Here is an 8,986-nt window from a genome sequence, read left to right on the forward strand (position 1 = left end):
CAAGTTTTTGCAAGAACTTTATAACTTCAGAGATGTGGCAATCATCAAAATTCAAACCATTATAATCTAAAGCAATGGGATCATCATCCCCAATGTTGGAAAAAATTTCAGCAGCTTTATCACAGGCAGTTTCAGCAGTTTTAGCAGTTTCAGGCAGTTTTTCGCGCTTTGCATTAGAAGTGGAAACATTGCTAACACCAATTCTTTTATTAGTATGAGTAGAAGGTGCAGCAACATGTGTAGCATTAGCATTACTAGTGGTGGTAATAGTCCAAACTTTAGCTATATTCTTCTCTTTAGCTAGTTTTTCATTTTCTTCTCTATCCCACCTAGCACAGCTTCAGCCATTAATCTTATATTCTCATTAATTCTAACTTGAATGGCATTTGCTGTAGTAGTAATTTTATTATGATGATTCTCATTAGGCAAAACTTTTGATTTCAAAAGATCAACATCAGCAACAAGACTATCGACTTTAGAAGCAAGTATATCAATTTTCCCAAGCTTTTCTTCAACAGATTTGTTAAAAGCAGTTTGTGTACTAATAAATTCTTTAAGCATGGCTTCAAGTCCAGGGGGTGAACTCCTATTATTGTTGTAAGAATTCCCATAAGAATTACCATAGCCGTTGCCATTATTATAAGGATATGGCCTATAGTTGTTACTAGAATTGTTCCGGTAAGCATTGTTGTTGAAATTATTATTTTTAATGAAGTTTACATCAACATGTTCTTCTTGTGCAACCAATGAAGCTAATGGAACATTATTAGGATCAATATTAGTCCTATCATTCACAAGCATAGACATAATAGCATCAATCTTATCACTCAAGGAAGAGGTTTCTTCGACAGAATTTACCTTCTTACCTTGTGGAGCTCTCTCCGTGTGCCATTCAGAGTAGTTGATCATCATATTATCAAGAAGCTTTGTTGCTTCACCAAGAGTGATGGACATAAAGGTCCCTCCAGCAGCTGAATCCAATAAATTCCGTGAAGAAAAATTTAGTCCTGCATAGAAGGTTTGGATGATCATCCAAGTAGTCAGTCCATGGGTTGGGCAATTTTTAACCAGAGATTTCATTCTTTCCCAAGCTTGAGCAACATGTTCAGTATCTAATTGTTTAAAATTCATTATGCTACTCCTCAAAGATATAATTTTAGCAGGGGGATAATATCTACCAATAAAAGCATCCTTGCATTTAGTCCATGAATCAATACTATTATTAGGCAGAGATAGCAACCAACCTTTAGCTCTTCCTCTTAATGAGAAAGGGAACAATTTTAGTTTAATAATATCACCATCTACATCTTTATATTTTTGCATTTCACATAGTTCAACAAAATTATTGAGATGGGTAGCAGCATCATCAGAACTAACACCAGAAAATTGATTGTTCATAACAAGATTAAGTAAAGCAGGTTTAATTTCAAAGAATTCTGCTGTAGTAGCAGGTGGAGCAATAGGTGTGCATAAGAAATCATTATTATTTGTGGTTGTGAAGTCACACAACTTAGTATTTTCAGCGTTGGCCATTTTAGCAACAGTAAATAAAGCAAACTAGATAAAGTAAATGCAAGTAAACTAATTTTTTTTTGTATTTTCGATATAGCAAACAAGATAACAAATAAAGTAAAACTAGCAACTAATTTTTTTGTATTTTGATTTAGTGCAGCAAACAAAGTAGTAAATAAAACTAAGCAAGACAAAAACAAAGTAAAGAGATTGAGAAGTGGAGACTCCCCTTGCTGCGTGTCTTGATCTCCCAGAGCAACGGCGCCGAGAAAAAGAGCTTGATGGCGTGTATTTCACACGTTCGTTGGGCAACCCCAAGAGGAAGGTATGATGCGCACAGCAGCAAGTTTTCCCTCAGAAAGAAACCAAGGTTTATCGAACCAGGAGGAGCCAAGAAGCACGTTGAAGGTTGATGGCGGCGAGATGTAGTGCGGCGCAACACCAGGGATTCCGGCGCCAACGTGGAACCTGCACAACACAACCAAAGTACTTTGCCCCAACGAAACAGTGAGGTTGTCAATCTCACCGGCTTGCTGTAACAAAGAGTTAACCGTATTGTGTGGAAGATGATTGTTTGCAGAAAACAGTAGAACAAGTATTGCAAAGAGATTGTATTTCAAGAAAGAGAATTGGACCGGGGTCCACAGTTCACTAGAGGTGTCTCTCCCATAAGACGAACAGCATGTTGGGTGAACAAATTACAGTTGGGCAATTGACAAATAAAGAGAGCATGACAATGCACATACATATCATGATGAGTATAGTGAGATTTAATTGGGCATTACGACAAAGTACATAGACCGCCATCCAACTGCATCTATGCCTAAAAAGTCCACCTTCAGGTTATCATCCGAACCCCCTCCGGTATTAAGTTGCAAGCAACGAGACAATTGCATTAAGTATGGTGCGTAATGTAATCAACAACTACATCCTTAGACATAGCATCAATGTTTTATCCCTAGTGGCAACAACACAACACAACCTTAGAACTTTCTGTCCTTTGTCCCAGGTGTCAATGCAGGCATGAACCCACTATCGAGCATAAGTACTCCCTCTTGGAGTTACAAGCATCTACTTGGCCAGAGCATCTACTAGTAACGGAGAGCATGCAAGATCATAAACAACACATAAGCATAACTTTGATAATCAACATAACAAGTATTCTCTATTCATCGGATCCCAACAAACGCAACATATAGAATTACAGATAGATGATCTTGATCATGTTAGGCAGCTCACAAGATCCGACAATGATAGCACAATGGGGAGAAGACAACCATCTAGCTACTGCTATGGACCCATAGTCCAGGGGTAGACTACTCACACATCACACCGGAGGCGACCATGGCGGCGTAGAGTCCTCCGGGAGATGATTCCCCTCTCGGCGGGGGTGCGGGAGGCGATCTCTGGATCCCCCGAGATGGGATCGGCGGCGGCGTCTCTGGAAGGTTTTCCGTATCGTGGTTCTCGGTACTGGGGTTTTCGTCACGGAGGCTATTTGTAGGCGGAAGGGCAGAGTCGGGGGCCAGACGAGGGGGCCACACCATAGGGCGGCGCGGGCCCCCCCTGGGCCGTGCCGCCACGTGGTGTCGCCACCTCGTGGCCCCACTTCGTGTGTTCTTCGGTCTTCTGGAGGCTCCGTGGAAAAATAGGCCCCTGGGCTTTGATTTCGTCCAATTCCGAGAATATTTCCTTACTAGGATTTCTGAAACCAAAAACAAAGAGAAACAGAATCGGCACTTCGGCATCTTGTTAATAGGTTAGTTCCAGAAAATGCACGAATATGACATAAAGTGTGCATAAAACATGTAGATAACATCAATAATGTGGCATGGAACATAAGAAATTATCGATACGTCGGAGACGTATCAATTGTCTATAAAGCTCGACTTGTCGCAAAGGGTTTCCGACAAATTCAAGGAGTTGACTACGATGAGACTTTCTCACCTGTAGCGAAGCTAAAATCTGTGAGGATTTTGTTAGCAATAGCTGCATTTTTCGATTATGAGATTTGGCAGATGGATGTCAAAATGGCGTTCCTTAATGGAGACATTGAGGAAGAGTTGTATATGGTACAACCCAAAGGTTTTGTCGATCCTAAAAATGCTGACAAAGTATGCAAACTTCAGCGTTCAATCTATGGACTGAAGCAAGCATCGAGAAGTTGGAACCGACGCTTTGATAAGGTGATCAAAGACTTCGGGTTTATACAGTGTCATGGAGAGGCCTGTATTTACAAGAAAGTGAGTGGGAGCTCTGTAGCATTCCTGATATTATATGTAGATGACATATTATTGATTGGGAATGATATAGAACTATTAAGCAGTATAAAAGGTTATTTGAATAATATTTTTTCAATGAAAGACCTTGGTGAAGCATCGTATATATTAGGCATCAAGATTTCTAGAGATAGATCAAGACGCCTAATTGGGCTATCACAGAGTACATACCTGGACAAGATTCTAAAGAAGTTTAGAATGGACGAAAGTAAGAAAGGGTTCTTACCTATGTTACCAGGCAAGGTCTTGAGTAAGACTCAAGGACCGGCTACGGCAGAAGAAAGAGAAAGGATGAGTCAGATCCCCTATGCTTCGGCAGTAGGCTCTATTATGTATGCCATGCTATGTACTAGACCGGATATTGCACATGCTATTAGTTTGACTAGCAGATATCAAAGTGATCCAGGGATGGAACACTGGACAGCGGTCAAGAATATCCTAAAGTACTTGAAAAGAACTAAGGATATATTTCTTTGTTATGGAGGTGACCAAGAGCTCGTTGTAACAAGTTACACCGATGCAAGTTGGGACACTGATCCTGATGACTCTAAGTCACAGTCTGGGTACGTGTTTATATTGAATGGTGCTGCAGTAAGCTGGGCAAGCTCGAAGCAGTGCACGGTGGCGAAGTCTTCAACAGAATCAGAGTACATAGCGGCTTCAGAGGCTTCATCAGAAGCGGTATGGATGAAGAGGTTCATTGTAGAGCTCGGTGTGGTTCCTAGTGCATTGGACCCACTAGTCATCTACTGTGACAACATGGGTGCCATCGCCAATGCACAAGAACCAAGGTCACACAAGAGGCTGAAGCATATCAAGCTGCGTTATCACTCGATTCGCGAGTACATCGAAGATGGAGAAGTAAAGATTTGCAAAGTACAGACTGATCTGAATGTAGCAGATCCGTTGACTAAAGCTCTCCCTAGGGCAAAGCATGACCAACACCAGAATGCCATGGGTGTTAGGTATATTACAATGTAATCTAGATTATTGACTCTAGTGCAAGTGGGAGACTGTTGGAGATATGCCCAAGAGGCAATAATAAAAGTGGTTCTTATTTATCTTTATGTTTATGATAAATGTTTATATACCATGCTATAATTGTATTAACTGAAACATTGATACATGTGTGATATGTAAACAACAAAGAGTCCCTAGTATGCCTCTTAACTAGCTTGTTGATTAATGGATGATTAGTTTCATAATCATGAACATTGGATGTTATTAATAACAAGGTTATATCATTGTATGAATGATGTAATGGACACACCCAATTAAGCATAGCATAAGATCACGTCATTAAGTTATTTGCTATATGCTTTCGATACATAGTTACCTAGTCCTTGTGACCATGAGATCATATAAATCACTTATACCGGAAAGGTACTTTGATTACATCAAACGCCACTGCGTAAATGGGTGGTTATAAAGGTGGGATTAAGTATCCGGAAAGTATGAGTTGAGGCATATGGATCAACAGTGGGATTTGTCCATCCCGATGACGGATAGATATACTCTGGGCCCTCTGGGTGGAATGTTGTCTAATGTCTTGCAAGCATATGAATAAGTTCATAAGAGACCACATACCACGGTACGAGTAAAGAGTACTTGTCAGGAGACGAGGTTGAACAAGGTATAGAGTGATACCGATGATCAAACCTCGGACAAGTAAAATATCGCGTGACAAAGGGAATTGGTATCGTATGTGAATGGTTCATTCGATCACTGAAGTCATCGTTGAATATGTGGGAGCCATTATGGATCTCCAGATCCCGCTATTGGTTATTGGTCGGAGAGAGTACTCAACCATGTCCGCATAGTTCGCGAACCGTAGGGTGACACACTTAAGGTTGGATGTTGAAATGGTAGAACTTGAATATGGAATGGAGTTCGAAGTATTGTTTGAAGTCTCGGATGAGATCCCGGACATCACGAGGAGTTCCGGAATGGTCCGGAGAATAAGATTCATATATAGGAAGTCATTTTATAAGTTATAAAATGATCCGGATGATTTTATGGAAGGTTCTAGAAGGTTCTAGAAAAGTCCGGAAGAAATTAATTTGGAAGGCGGAGTCCCGAAGGGACTCCACCTCCCATGGCCGGCCAACCCTAGTAGGGGAGTCCAAGGTGGACTCCACCTAAGGGGGCCGGCCACCCCCCCACATGGAAGGGGGGAATCCCACCTCAAGTGGGAGTCCCACCTTGGGTAGGTTTCCCTACTACATGGAAGGTTTTGGGTTGGGGTCTTATTCGAAGACTTGTAGTCCAACACTTGGGGGTTACACCTATATAATGAGGGGCCAAGGGGAGGGGGCCGGCCACCTAAAGACCACAAGGTGGCCGCACCCCATAGTGGTCGGCGCCCCCCTCTCCCAAACCCTAGCCGCCCCCTCTCTCCTCCACCTCTCCCGCACGCTTAGCAAAGCTTCGCCGGAGTTCTCCACCACCACCGCCACCACGCCGTCGTGCTGCCGGATTCAAGGAGGAGCTACTACTTCCGCTGCCCGCTGGAACGGGGAGAAGGACGTCGTCTTCATCAACACCGAACGTGTGACCGAGTACGGAGGTGCTGCCCGATCGTGGCACTGTGATCAAGATCTTCTACGCGCTTTTGCAAGCGGCAAGTGATCGTCTACCGCAGCAACAAGAGCCTACTCTTGTAGGCTTTGGAAATCTTCAAGGGTGAGTCTCGATCATCTCCTCGTTGCTACCGTCTTCTAGATTGCATCTTGGCTTGGATTGCGTTCTCGCGGTAGGAATTTTTTGTTTTCTATGCTACGAATCCCTACACTGGAGGCCTCCTCTAGTGGGCCGCAGGCGAGGTGGGTCTGGTTTGGGCGGGTTGTGTTGGCTGTGTAGAGGAGGCCTTGTGACGCTGTTCACGATCAGTACATGCAATCACGATCGCCCGTGATCGAATCGTATCACAACACACAGACCCTCACCGCCGCCGTTCGCCCTCAAGCCGCCGCCGTCGTCTCATCATCGTCGCCATCACCTTCCTCGCCGTCTCCAAGACCAGGGCAGCGGCGCTCTTTCGCGCAGGTCGTCGTTGGGTTCTCCTCAAACGCGGGGATGGCCGGGGCTGCGCGGCCTCCTGCGCCTCCCGGGGCGTCTTCGGTGGCGCCTGCGCCCGCGTCGGCGGCACCTGGGGCGGCTCCTGAGGGGGCTGCGGCTGCTGTCGCTCTGGGTTCCTACATGGGACCTCCGGGCTTCCAGGGGTGGCCGGCAGGGGTGCCCATGCCGCAGCCTGCCCCTGTCCCAAGGCCGGCCGCACCACATCCGAGACCATCAATGGGGTATCGCCCGCCATGTCAGCCGCCAGTACCTCAGATGCAGTACATGCCACAACAGCCGTTTCAGCCGTATCAAGGTCCTTTTCAGTATCATGTGTCTGGCCAGCAGAGTATGGTGCAGCCTCTTATACAGCAACCTGCGCATCAGCAACCACCGCCGCAACCTGGGCAAGTGAAAAAGAGACGGAAGAAGAAGACTGCCGCATCGGTGGGGCAGACGGCGTCTTCTGTGGGGCAGCAAGTGCCGCCTTTGGGGCAGCCGGTGCCGCCTTTGGGTCAGATTGTGCCGGGCTCCATGGGATAGCAATCTTTGGTGGTAAATTCTGATGTTCCTTTGATACCTGTGCAGACTACCGTCCCTATTTCTGATCCTGTTGCACCAGTGGCGAAGCAGAAGAAGGCGGGAAGATGCTGGAAATGTGCCGTAAATACTCATGCAAGTAAATATTGTAAGGCTATTCATTATTGTTTGGTTTGTGATTCTGGGGCACACCCGACCATCAGGTGTCCTATCCTGAAGTTGCCTAGACCTACGAGCTTTTTTGTTGGTTGCGGTAATGATGCCACGCTTGATCTTCAGCTTCCAAACTCAGTTTATAAGCCACAGCTGATTACTTCTGGAGCACCCACAGCTTTAGTGCAGGTGTCAGCGGAGGGGGCTGTCTCTGCAGCTGATATTCAGAGTCTTATGGCCCGCATGTGTCCAGGGAACCCAGCATGGAAATGGGAGGCGGTGCCCCATGGGGTTAATTATTTTTCTTATTGGTATTCCTACAGCTGAAGACTTGTCCCAGATTTATGGTATGCAGATGAGTGTGCCCAAGATTAATGCTTAGGCTCTAGTTTCTTCATGGGTGCATCAGGATGTTCAGCCACTTTTTGTTATGGAGCCGGTTTGGGTGCACGTCAACGGAGTACCCGACTCTGTTTGTCATTTTTAGGTCTTTGGGCAGTGGGTTCTCTTATTGGCACCACTCTCGATGTTGATTGGTTTTCTCTTTGGAGTCAGGGGATTATTCGTGTTCTTGTGGCTATGCGTGATCCTACAGTTATGGAGAAGAATAATGGTTGCATGGAGGTGATTGCACTGCTACAGCTTAATGGTTACAGTTTTCGTTTTAGTCGTGAGACAGTGGGGTATCAGCTAGACCCTCGGTTCCGGCATCTTTTATGGAAGGAAGGAAGGGATGATGATGGTTCGCACGGCTTTGAGGAGGAGAGGTATGATGAGGCCACAGCTGATGCGGCGCCGGAGGCTGCTAGTATGGATGTTGATGGACATCCTCCAACGCATTCTGTTGGCACTTCGGCGGTGCCGTCGGCATAGGTGGCCTTGACTCCTTTCAACCACTCGCTGATGACGGATAGAGGGCATCAGATTGTGGCTCGTGCTAGAGTAGAGTTTCCACACTTGGTCGCGTCTTCCCCGACGACTCCACGGGATCCCTCACCCTCCAGAGTTCGGATTTTCATGCAGGGTCGTACTCGTCTGGCTTCCTCTTCACCAAGCTTGCAGCGGGGGTCACTGGATCCGCCTTCTACTTCGACTCAGACGGACTCAGTGTCGCAGCCGATGTCGGTGGTGCAGCCACCCCTTGCGTCCTCGGCTTGTCTAGATGGGTGGCCAGGCACTTCGGCGCCTTCTACACTGCCTCTGCAGCCGACTGCAGAGCCACCGTGCGCGCTGGTGTCGGCAGAGGTGCAGCCGGCTACGTCGTCTCAGCAGGCCTTGTCGCTGATACGTCTCCAACGTATCCATAATTTCTTATGTTCCATGCTACTTTTATGATGATACTCACATGTTTTATACACACTATATGACATATTTATGCATTTTCCGGAACTAACCTATTGATGAGATGCCGAAGGGCCAGTTGTTGTTTTCTGCTGTTTTTGGTT

Source organism: Lolium perenne, chromosome 7 (genome assembly GCF_019359855.2).
Source record: "Lolium perenne isolate Kyuss_39 chromosome 7, Kyuss_2.0, whole genome shotgun sequence".
NCBI lineage: Eukaryota > Viridiplantae > Streptophyta > Magnoliopsida > Poales > Poaceae > Lolium > Lolium perenne.